The 13482-nt window shown below is 33.9% G+C and overlaps 1 long non-coding RNA gene across 1 annotated transcript in view; it reads right to left on the bottom strand.

Moving 5' to 3' along the window:
• LOC145978095 (uncharacterized) overlaps nt 1-11841 on the bottom strand; it is a 58255-nt gene extending 46414 nt beyond the window's left edge. Inside the window, exons 1-2 of the long non-coding RNA XR_014440656.1 lie at nt 11682-11841; nt 4647-4700 (exon numbers count right to left, since the gene is read on the bottom strand). This is a non-coding gene — a long non-coding RNA (uncharacterized LOC145978095). The remainder of the gene's footprint in view (nt 1-4646; nt 4701-11681) is intronic.
• Nucleotides 11842-13482: the final 1641 nt, after the last annotated feature.

Raw genomic sequence — 13482 nt, 5'->3', positions numbered from 1 at the left:
GATGATAGCACACGCACTGTAAATGATGAAATACACATTACGATCTATTTTATGAAATTGCTATCGTGCATAGTAATAAAGTGGATGCAGAAATTTACGACTTTGACTTTTGTATTTGAAATCGTACAACAATTAAGTGCATAATTAGCATTTGTAAAGCATGCGCAATAAATATTCAATTTGCTAAATTTGACTAGAATTTGAATTTAAAATTTTGGGAGTGTCAGCACTTAGGCTATTTTGCTCCCGTCACAGTATACGGGGGCCAGCCCCTTACCTCTACAAATAACAACTCTAACGTTGCATAACTAAAAAAAAAAAAATTAAAATGTTCTGACTTCTGTTAAAAGCTGAGGCTGTAAAGGGGCACTCAGCACACATAAGGACAAAAGAACAGGACAATACAAACAAAATTATACTGGCCATGGGGCCAGTCGCCAGAGCCTCGTTAGTCTTAAGTCCAGGGTGCACTAACGTGGAAGTGAGGTTGACATTTGGGTGTACTACGTGGACGATCACCCCTTACACCCCTCAATTTGCTAAAGAAAAATGATATATTATTTAATGTAAATCAGGGAAATAATGTGTGTTGACGTGCGTAGGTCAGGTCGTCCCAAGTTATGGATGTTATTAAAAATTCAAGTCGGGTAATGAAATATTTATGTTTAATTAATGACAGTAGAGAATGGCAGTTCTGTTTTTACTACCAATAAACCCAATCGTGTTCTAGAACTGGGGTACTAAAAATTAAACAAAATATTGTACAAAATATTTGCCAATATTTACAATTTGGTTTTAACTCTAGATTGAAAAATCGCGACTGGACCTACAGTTTAAATCAATCTAAACTCTCGACTGGATCTACAGTTTAAAGTAATCACAACTCGCGACTGGACCTACAGTTTAAAGTAATCTCAACAACGGAATGGACAGGAAATTGAACTCCAGCGTCTTTGATTTCACACAAACTTTCAACTGTCAGAAGAACAGAAAATATGTCGATGGGATCATACCAAACACCACCCAATGAAGAACACTTCTCAGGTCTTGACCTTCAAAGAACTGTTGCTCGGCTAAGTTCACTTTAGTTAGGTTATTCTTTAGTTATTCTGTCTAAGTTATAATGAAAAGTGTTCGTGATCAAGTGGAAAATGGCGTTCATTGCAGACGTCGCTTATTTTTATTACATCATAATTATATTAAACTTTAATATTATTTTTATTAAAATGTATTCAATTTAGTGGCTTAATGTTACAAAACATGGGGCGAGAGGCGATGAGGCTACAGTCCCTCCCGAAGTTTTGATTTCGTATTTTGTTATTTAGATGCTGAGGACGAGTGATGATTTGATGAACAGACAATTCATGCCCAGGTCGGGATTCGAACCCGGGACCACTGGCGTCGTAGCGCGGTGTGCTATCCACTCCACCACGGAGGACGGGCGAAGTTTCGAGAAAATCAAACTTTTCAAATGAAAGTAGTAAAGAACACGGGATAAACCAAAATAGTAAATTCAAAGCTCCCTTTAAATGACTTCCGATTATTTTTTGTCTTTGAACAATTTTTCCAACAAAGGTTGACAATGTTAATTAACAAATATCTTTAATACAAATATGTTACATTCACTTTTACAATTCCAGCCCCCTCAGAAAAGAAAAATTCTGCGTATGCTAGCGGACAGAATAGTGTAATGCAACGCACGTGAAATGTATTAGACCTACTTGTATGAAATGCATTCAAACCGACTTGGTAAGCATGCAATATGTGTGATTGATTCACGATCTCAACATCAAAGGTTTCGGGAGCAAGTCCCGCTTCTTCATCATTTTTCATCTAATCAAGATTCACTCTCACCGTCGCGATTAACCACATGTGACGAAAATGTGACGTAAAATTACTAATATACAAGTATCGAACAACGTACGAATGAACAGTCTTCGTTTTCTTGAACCATACTTCTTCATTACAAAAAAATTCATGAAAATATTAATTTTCCTGTTCGTAATTCATGATTGGCTCTTTATAAATCATCATTCGGTGAACTAAAAATAGAAATGAGTAATGCTAAAAGCTTTCAAGCACAAGCGCTCTCAAAACACTGTAAAAATCATTCGCAAACATTGTCAAACGAGGTCGGTAAACACAGAGAATGAACAAAAAAGGAACGAAACCAGCTTAAGAAAACACTGCTGTGCCTACTGAATATGTCTGCTTTAACACTGAGGATTTTCTGTAATTTTCACTAAATCACATTTTATGCTGTCAAGAAATTAGTAAACTTCTCTTTAGTTATTACTGTTGTAATTAATTACAAAACAGTTTACCTATTTGAAGGAAAATATTAAAAATATATATTTTATAGCAAATGTGAATTGGATTGATTTGTTGTTTTAAGTCCACTTTATGCACAGTAAGGCTAATCGGGACTGGACCTACAGTTTAAAGTGGGATCCGAACCACTATGTGCCTCCACCGGGGATCGAACCCGGGACCCCTTGATTACAAGGCGACGACGCTACCACTGCGCCATCGGGGAGGCCGTATAGCAAATGTGGAAAGTTTCATACTCTAATCTTTATAAAATTAATTGACCGGATTTAAAATTGTTATACAATAATAAATGTAAAATGTATGGAAACTAATAATAAAGTAGCCAATTTATTATTTATTGATTTATTAGTGGAGGCACATTTATGTTCAATATACCGTATGAGTGAATAACCTGCACAATTGTTTCTCCTCCGCTTACATATGTACACATGTACAGACACACTGGAATGAACTTCCTTTCTAATTTGTTCTTACTTTTTATAAAATTCATTCATAAAAATCTAAATTTGTAATTTTTAAAATTCATGTAACCATGCATTACTTGCATTTATTTGCAGAATGTGATTAGGCTATATGAAATTCTGACATGGTTCCTGAATTTTTGCTTTGGCTATTCGGCTGGAATAATAAATAACTTATATTTTTACTATTATCGATCAAAATAATAAGCTATCTCCTTTTTCATTGGAATTACCGATGACAGTTTCAAAGGCAGTAGACTGACCGGCGCTACTATTTTGACAGCTGTTGCGCATTGCTACAATATACTACCGTTAAATTAGCAAGGTATAAAACGGTAGCGAATAGTTTGTTTAATTTAAATTTGAATATTTTATAATGCATAAAGGTTGATAATCATTATGGATTACGGTCTCATGCACAGTAACTATATTTTTAAAAACGTAATCATTAAAATTACATTAAATTTGAGTAATTAAGTAGTTTTAAAACGACCATGGTCATATTGACGGTCTTGTAGCGTCATTTCTCTAGTAAACTTCTTAGTGTAGAGCGATAAAAGCGAAAGAGAAACGTGCAATGAATGGTACAGATACAGAAATCACATGCAAACGTATGTGAGTAATGATTACTAAAAATCTACTGTGGGCACATGGGACCTTTGTGGTCAATGGTTGAAGCCCCTAATTTATATTTGGGCCAGTAATAATTATATAAGTCGACTCGGTGCCAAAACGCGTTGAGTTTTCGAGGAGCGACTGAAGGTTACGGGTTCGAGTCCTTCCCGAGTGTCTCTTAATGAATTTTATCTCAATCTTCATCGCCCCGATTAGCCAAAAGTGATAGAAAAACGTAAAATAAGAATTCCAAAATTCGGATAGCTTAGAACAAAGTCTCTGCGGACTATACACAAAAAACTAATCACGTTAATTAATATGCAAGTTGTAGGCTCAAGACAATATCTAAATGAATGAAATAATGAACATGGTTAAGTGAATTGTCAATATTTTTACTATTATATTAATATCAGCATTTTAAATATTTTCAGCATTATTCTATATAATTGCATACAGTAAAATGGAAGTATTTCTTACGAGAACGTCTTCAAAATATTAGAAAATGTATTACAAAAATAATTTAAAATAAAATTTATTCATTTTAATGGAAGTTTCATAATAATTACTTACCTTGATATAAGAGACAATGATGCATACAGTATAGTTTGTTACAATTGCTATATTTTAACTCCATTTAATTAATAAAATTATTTAAATTTCGGTAATGTGAAATATAAGTACGAAGAAATGCACTGCAACAAATGATGCAGTGAAATGTCTAAGTGTATTATTGTGAATAAAAATGCATTAAGGTTTGAATTGGAAGGAACGAAAAAATCAGAATATGAAACAGCGTTGTATAATTTAAAATTTTATATGTTGTTAATTTGAAACGTAAACAATTGTTATTAAACATAGCTACAGCTAAGAATTTTTCAATGAAATCGTCGAATTGCACAAATATAAATGAATTGCTAAGGCATTGTTATGATTTTAAAATCTACAACTTTCTGAGATTTTAGTTCTTTCAAAATATTGTCCGAACCATTCATTATTTGTTATTAGTACGGGACAATTATTAGCACAGTTATAACAAATTGTAAATAATATTTGCGTTTTTGTAGCAAATCACAGGTAAAGGGCGAAATAGATAAACAATGTTTGACTAAATAGTTGTTCAATAAACTAACCCTAAAAGAAATGCAAACAATAATTGTAAGGAATTATCTAATTACTATTATATGGGAATAATTTTCCGATTACGTCTTCAGAGACCAAATTCAAAATTTAAAAACTTACCTGTACTCTGAACACTAAACTTCTATTGTAATTATGTCCACCGTAGACACATATCTGAAAGAATAAAAGAAGTACATGATTAAATATTTTCGTATTCGTACACACAATGGAGTGAAACTAAAATTAAGCATATTAGTCTCATTTAAAAAGAAGGGTGGAATTATCTGGTTATTTTGTTCTTGTGATAGTCGCAAAACAAGTGTTTTCCGAAAATATTCAACTATTTTTCCAAATAATATACAAGCACACACAATTGGTTAATTTTTTCACACTCCCTAGAAATTGAATGATGTGTAATATACATGTGCTTGTAAGTAATTGTATTTTCGTTATTTTATGTCGCTCTCCTGCCACTTTGTGGCTAATCGCGACGATGAGGATGAGTGATGAAGTGAGATTGATGTAGAGACAATTACATCCATGACAAGACCGGGATTCGAACCAGAAAACTTCGGTCGCGAGATCAAAAGTCGACCGACCACTCAAAGCGCTCGGTTACCAAACCGGCAATATTTAAATTCGAAATTCACAAAATTGATATTACATTTTTTGTTGGTCTTATCATGATAATTTTTCAATGCATGTGCTAATAAAGTAGTTTTAATTATTCTCGAATCACTAATAAAGCCTAATAATACATAATGTATATTAAAAATATAAAAGTATATGGATTATGAAGCACAAGGCAATGTAAAAACAAATCAATGCCAACAAAAATATGGGGAAAAACAATATTACATTAAACCTGTTCAGCAAAGATAGCCTTCGCGTCAGTAATAACAACTAAATTTCTCTTTGTATTAGTGTTAAATGTAAGTACGATTTTTGTACTTTATTGTATGTTTCATAAAAAAATATTTACCTACTATTTATTTTCGAATCAGTACTTAATTTTTTACTTTAGCTAGAACATTTTAATCCTGGTTCTACTTAAAAAAGAGGAATAATGGTTCTGGAACTGGTGCAATAGTATAATAATAACAGTAATAATGAAAATATAAAATTATAGAATTGATTTTTCTCATTCTTATCTTTGCAGTGTGGTCAGGACCACAAAAAAATATTTCAGTTTTACTTTTGTTCAAGTTTATCGTTATTTAATTGCTTCTTATCGTCTACAATTAAATATAAAAAATTATGCAAATTTTCTTTCAACAATGAGAGTGGATGTGAGTGAGCCGATCAAAACGGCGGGGCGCTTCAACAATGTAAGTTAACCGGGGACAGAATGAGCACGTGGCGGGAAGACATCGCGACATGGCGGATATACGACGCTGCGCGACGTCGCAACAATGCCGCCGACTCCGCACAACAATGAAACCGGACGAAATGCTTTGCCGTCCGCGAAAAACGGAACGATTCAAAAAACGACCTTCAGCTTAATTGAGTTTGCAAGTCGAAACAATGTTGCGAGTCTTATTTACGGCGCTGTTATGCTGACTGGCAGCTAATATAAATAGAAACGGAGAGCTTTATAACAGAAGTAAATAAAAATCAGCTGCCTTGGCTTGAAATAAAACTTTTTACGGGACGTTACCTAGAATTCTTAACAATAAACACTAATTATGCATTAGAACAGTGACATATGTTTATTATTACTTAAAGCGTGCATGGAACACAGAACTGCTTTATTTTACTAAAATAAGAACCATTTTAGAAAAATATCTACATTTAAATCACGGTCCGTATAAACATTTCTTTTTTTACTTTAAAATATATCCATATTCTAAATGAAAAATACTTTTTTTAACATACATGCTATACAGAAACCATTTTGCAATTGACTCAAAATACAAATATCTCTATGTACGAATAATTAATTAATTATATCAACATAAATATTTCTTTGTATTGACAAACTGTGTGTCTGTAAATCACAGATACGCACAAAATGTACAAAAATATATTTGTATCAATTATTTAAGTTCTAGCATGTTGCGGTTAAGAATTTTTTAAAAAAATATAATTCTGCTGTATTACATGTATTAAATCAATCACAAGTAATTATCGGTGATTCCAGTACTGATTAAATTTAGCTATAAATCTATTTAGTGTCTTCCTTCCAGTCAACCATGGAATCATTCAATTATATTTTTTAAGGTACCGACTTGAAGGAAAGTCAGAACGAAAAGTTATATATTAAATTGAATAATGTAACACAATTACTAAAACATATTAGTAATTACTTTAACAATATAATAATATTTGCCAAAAGATAGTCTAGTGAATTGATAATATTATTCTTCCCCGGATAAGAATTTAATCGACAAGTTGTTTACAAATTAATTGCGTAATTATGTGTTAGTGCCTTACGAGAGCCAATGTATAATTAGAGTTATATTTAAATGTCAATATTTTGCTTGAAAATTTTAATATTTCAATTGTCATATACAATATGCAGGCTATTTGATATTGATTTAAAAAACAATACTTGAAAACTGTTCGCAAATAAAATAGTACTATTTCCTTCTTACATGCTGCTTCTTTTGACGAAATAAACGGATAAAGTTTCTTGCTATTATAGAAAAATGAATATGCGTTAATATGTGCTAATGGTCATTCAATAATTTACATATATCGTTTGGAGCAAGAGAAATAGAATTTTAATTCAGATATATGTGAATTATTACAATGTGTTCGCGTGTATTGGACAATGTACAGAAATTAGAAGAATATTCCACTAATTTTGACTCCAGATTAACACGGGGAAGTATGGGATAAAAGTTTAACTTGACGCGATAATGCAATTCTACTGTAATACCAATAAGGGCACATCTCGTAAAAGACACCTGGGCGTCTGGTTTATATTATCTGGACGAGTTAGCTGAACCACTAGTAAAAACAAGCAACAAAAGCATAAACAATTAACGTAATGTAATTATTATCAGCTTTGGCTTGCGTTAAAGCGACAACAATGGGTGCAAACGTCAGAGACAATTTTATTTAAGAATAACCAGGTGGCTAGCAACACGCGCAATATTTTCTTCGAAAAACTAGATGATTAGTTATTTTTGTTACAACAAATAAAATCGTAGAAATAATGATAGTAAGTTTTAACACTCTTTGACCATTCCATGTTATGTAATGAAACTAGTACTATTTAACCTGCAATTATAACTAACAGCCCAAATACCACATAATCATTGTCATCAAAATAAATATTACTACGTGGTCTAGACAAAATTCTAAATGTCTTTGAATCTGTGAATAAAATCACTGAAATGTTTATGCGAAAAAATATAGGCCTACGAAACGAAAAATGTCTTGCTTTAATATCTATACTAATAATTGCTTGGTACTGTAAAAAGGGACAATGCTGTTGCGACTTGTAACTTTAAACTGCAGGGCCAGTCCCGATTAGCCTATCTGCACATAAAATGGACTTAAAAAATGTTTGCATAAAACAATAAAGAATTTGCTCTTAGCATTGTTGTTAAAAATATGGAATCTTCTGTTTTTACAACTATTAATTGTGAAAGAAACTATAATTTTTAATAAGTGGTACATTGCAAAGCTATTTCTATAGAAATTTTGTGTCCAAGCAAATTCGCTGTAACACAAAAAATGTGCTAATGTTAAACAAATTCTCCAGACAAGAAATAATTTTGTTGCTTACAAAGAATATTCCTTTGAACAATATTTACTATATTTTCATATTTACCTAGAATTTTTTACAAATATACATTTTCTTTTGAGAAAATAAATATTTATTTCGAATAATTTATCAACTTTAGTGATATGCACACAAAAAAATAGCAGAACATATATTGCCAAAGTTTCTCCACAACTATTGCTAAATACATTTCCTTGGCAACAACGGTTCGAAGAAATGAAACGAACTCCGTTATTTTTTAAAGTGTCGTATATTTTCACCAAGTGCTCATATCACAAAAACCACTTACTTCGTTGTCTGAAATATAGGCTCACCAATAAATGGTTTATCAGCATGTGCCGTTTCATATGTGTATGACATAGCCAAAATATTTTTTTTGGGCTCTCGGAATATTGATATAAAACTGAATTGTATAAATAATAGGCTAATATTTATCTTGACGAAGCTCTCCTAGACGATAAATTAATATTCTAATTTTTTAAAATTTCATGTCCTTGATAATAATTAATAGTTATTCTATCTTGTTAAGTTATACATTCCCCTCTCAAAAAAAATAATTAAAATCTTAGTTTAGGAAATTTGAAAACACATTTATTCTTTGGCTTCTGTGGTGGAAGGTGAAAACATGAATTTCTGACATGTTTTTACACTTAATTATTCCAGCTAACTCAAATTTTTCTTTGGCTGTTCGCTGATATGCAAAATATTCGAATTTTATTTCTGTTATCGATTCTCTAAATAACAACTTTTTGCTTAATTTTATAGTGTGAAATTAACGATGCCAATTTCCAGCATGTGTGTGTCTCATTTCATGTGACTTTCAAATATTAGTTTTATTATTATCATTGTTGCATTGCATCATCTATGCGAGAAATATGTTGAAGTCTTCATGAAACGATGTAGGGTAAACGCTTTTTAATATTATGTATTAAAAAACATGCCGATTGATACATCAAAATGAAACACATCACTGAGGGACAAACAGGCAAAAAAAATCGCATGTATGGTTGCACCAAACGATGCATTTACAGTTTACAGCGAATAAAACACATTTGATGCATTTACATGCACTTTTCTCGTACTATGTTGTACAAATGCACGATGTACAAGGCGGATGCATTGTAAGGACACTCGTTGACTCACTAGAATGGCTTTAACCCTCACCTCGAGTGTAGATCCTCTGCCTTTTTCCCATGCAAAATGAGAAGGCCACTAAAATTGTGTCGTGCTTTGAATTTCGGATGAGTCTAATCTTATCTCTCTCCACTGTATCCCCTCCCTCTGCCCCCCACCTACATGTCACATCCACCTACACCAAACTCTCCACACACAAATCAATGTTGGTGCTTGCATACAGGTCCGTATCAACAAACAAAACGAAAAAAAAAGCACAAAAAACATGCAACACATCTCTACATTTTTTTTTGTATATCTGATGCAGCATGCGCGCAGCTAGCTTGAGAGAGGGAGGGGGGTGGTAAATCTGAGGGTGGAAAAAATGCATCGAAACTACAAAAGTAAAAACAACAATGACAAGCTGTGTAAGCTCCATCATAAATCATATTGCGTCATAAAACAACAATCGCTGAACACAATGCAATCTATACCGGTGAACCCTGCATGATATGGAGTCTTCGTTCAGTAGTAAATTTCGCTGGTCAAAAAAAATACACGCTACCCTTCCCAGTCCACTAAAACAAAAGATAGTGACCATACATGACCTACGTGGATTTATATGCAACATATAAGGTCTCTATAAACACATATTGTACATTTTTTGTACTTTTGGGTTATTTGTGTCACTTTTCTACCTCCTTAGTTTAATCGCGACACTGAGGATGAATTGCGAATTGTTTAAATATGTTTTACCTGGATTCGAAGGCTAGAATCACCACACATTTCAAAAACCTTGAATATATTTGATGTGGATTTAATCAGGACGATTTTGCAAAATTATTGTTTGTTATGTACACTAAACTACTAAAATGTTTAATTTAAACTTGCACCAATGAATTACTTAAACAACACAGAACACAATATACTTATGTCCATTGATAATTATTCCATAATTAATATAAACATCTGACAATGTTACTAAAATTATTTACTTTTAAAAATAATATACCTTATATTTATGATGCAATATTTTTATTTTAATGAAGGTAAACTGTGATGTTGCATTACTTTCAATAATTGTGAACTAAGATATTAAAGAATAAATTTTCCTTATTTCAAGTATTCTAAGCTGCAAGCAATAAATTTTCATGCTGGTTTATTTCTACAGTTTATAGTTAATTATTTTCTATGTTTTCTAAATAATGATATGATATTAATAGCACTGACAAGACTTAACGTTAAGACTGGCCTAGAAAATATCAATTCATCTATGAATCTAGTAATCTCTAAGATTTTTCTGTAACCTTTAATGTAATATAGTATTTTAGTATTTTGTGTTTCAAATACCTCAACCGGTAATAATTTTTAAAAATTAGTTTGCGGTATTTTTTCCAGTTGTATGGAGTCTTTTTGTAATAAGGTTCAGATCGCATCTGTATTCAATATGTGTTTTATTTTGTTTATGCTAGACTCAACGATCTAATAAATTTTAAGAAAAGGAAAGTAGCATACAGTGCCACAAGCACATAGAGAAATAAACGTACTTTCTTCGGATCACGACCCGATATTTATATTACATATTATCCAATTTAAGCTTTTAACATTTAACATTTTAGTTTATGTAGGAAGTTGAAAAGTACAATATTGAAATATTTTGAAGCTTTGGAAGGCCGAAATTCTTGTTAAATGTACGATTATTTTTTGTACGTTCGAGATTAATAGTTAATTCACGTGTCATGGTTCAAATTGCAGTTAACACACTGGCTTACTCGTCATGTCGGCCGCATTATTACTCAAAGTTTCCCGAAAGAAAATGTAACGATATGTTACACTTACAGAAAAGGATGCGTTGTCGTTATTAACGTTAACATTTAAAGAAAAAATACATTTCTGGTGGCAATAAATGCACTATCCCAACATGCTGCTGCATACGCATGCGTCTTTCTCAAGTGGATTCAACAGTGTTGTAGTTATTGTTGTTACAAGTGCGATTGTTTATTAGGCACTGTTTATTCTTACTTTTACCTTAAAAAAATCACATGTATATTTGTCCAAGTGTTGAGTTCTTAAATATTTTCTCACTACAACTATAGAATATTAAATGTCACACGGAAAATTTGCAAAGTTTTAGATATAAAATAGCGTTGATCTTGATAATCAAATCTGAAAAGGAAAACTTATGTTCTATTTACCACTTTAATCCTTAATTTTAAAATTACTATATAGCTACTTTAGGGGGTACATATTAACAATTTTGTCGTTTTGTATATTCTAGAAGAGTCTACAGAGAGGACAAGGATACATACCTGCCATTCCATGAAAATTTGAAGGTCACGTGACAAGTCCAGCTGTTCAACCAATTCGGACAAGCCTCAGTGGAATGAAAGAAGGGAAGAGTGAAGAATGTCGAAGGCAGAAGCCGGCTTAATTGACGGGACAATTGGACACTGCCAACTGTTGTTAGTACAAATTAGAGCGTGTGCACTTGGGGGTGAATATAACCCTGTGAGATTTGACCTTGGGTGGGGAGGGAGGGTGAAAAGGGAAGCCCGAGGGTAATAAAACTTAAAAACATGGTCAAAACAAGAGTTTAGAAACAAACACGGATATAAAAACGGAAGAATAGGGTCCGTTCTATTGTTTCGCTAGGTTCCTATGCAGAGAAGGTCGTTGACTCATACTTGGTTTTGAGTTTTAAGTCGTTTCTTGGGAGAGAGAGAGCAAATGCTCGTCCATTTTGTGCACGTTCTATAAAATGGGGCAGGTCTTGCTTTGTCCTGCTTTGTTCAACGCGAGAAAACACGGAAATCGTCCAAAAAGGACTGCTTTTATCGTCGCACTCGCCCAGTCTTGAATGTTCAGTGAAGTTACTCGGTGTTCCCGTGCGCGCTATCTTGATTCTTGACGTTGCGGGCATCCGCCATCTTGGCCTCGGCAGCTCAGACCTTCTCGGAGTCGGGACACGCACACACATGCACGGAACAACACATGTCCACACACACACGCCCGAGAGAGAGGGGAGGACACGGAACGCCAACCAGCAAGGTCTGCAGACGCTATGGCGAGTAGAGACTGAAGCAGAGGGGAGGCGCGTGTAGAACTGGGCAAAAGACGTTTGGCCAAGTCATCTCGTAGCTCAGAGCCTCCCCGCTTGGCAAAAAACAAGACAGGTGAGTTTGTTGTTTCTAGCAAGACAAAAAATTCCTAGCAGGCACCAACTCCGAAGCGGTTCGCATTCTTGCTACCACTCCTACCGGCGACCATCAAGATCCGAACAGCTCGAAAGAAAGAACATCTAATTCTGAAACCCCCTCGAATGCATCTTCTCTACCCTCCCTTCCCCCCACTAACCCTCCGAAATCTTTTTTTTTCCCTTCTCGAGCCAATGTGGTTATAAATAGATTGCGAAAAGTCAGATTTGGGGAGGGAGGGAAGAAGCATTCCCCCCACCCCCCATTGTACAGTTGAGTTTAACCATAAGTCAATGCGAAATACGCTCCTTTTCCCCGTGATACCATTGTCAAAGCGACGCCGACATTGTTAAACCAACATCTCCCCTTCCCCCACATCAGAAGTGTAAAGGTACCCGATCAAATACGCGACAGCAAGTTTAAACTACACGACGCAAATACAAACGAGTAAGCAACACGATTCAAGAACACTTCATATCAGTGGCGGCTATTAGGGAGGGGCGAGGGGGCAGTTGCCTTCCCACTTTTTTGCCAAACTATGCTAAACTTTATCTACCAAGGGAAAGTAAACTGTCCTTGCCCCCCTCCCCCCCGTTTGGGTTCCAAACTTTTTACTAAAAAGTTTCAAAATAACGAGGTGATATGACAATTATACCAGTATGTTGTTTAGTGAATTCTGAACAATTTGAGGTCGTAAACACGAGTTTCAGGCAATATTGATATGTACGATATTTAGTTATCCTCGAAATCTCTTCCTCTAGTCCAAAGAATAAGGGGAAAATAATTCTTAAGTCTTTGAGTTTATTTAACACTGGCTTGCAGTAAAGTACGCAAGGAAAGCTTATGAAAAGTCTGTATTGCGAAAGCGGGAACGGCTATGATCAAAGGCATTATTGCTAAAGCACGGCGTGCTATG

Source organism: Lepisma saccharinum, chromosome 24 (genome assembly GCF_977018435.1).
Source record: "Lepisma saccharinum chromosome 24, izLepSacc3.1, whole genome shotgun sequence".
Lineage (NCBI taxonomy): Eukaryota > Metazoa > Arthropoda > Insecta > Zygentoma > Lepismatidae > Lepisma > Lepisma saccharinum.
The sequence above is the reverse complement of the archived record's forward strand: the minus strand, read 5'-3'. Positions and strand labels throughout refer to the sequence as shown.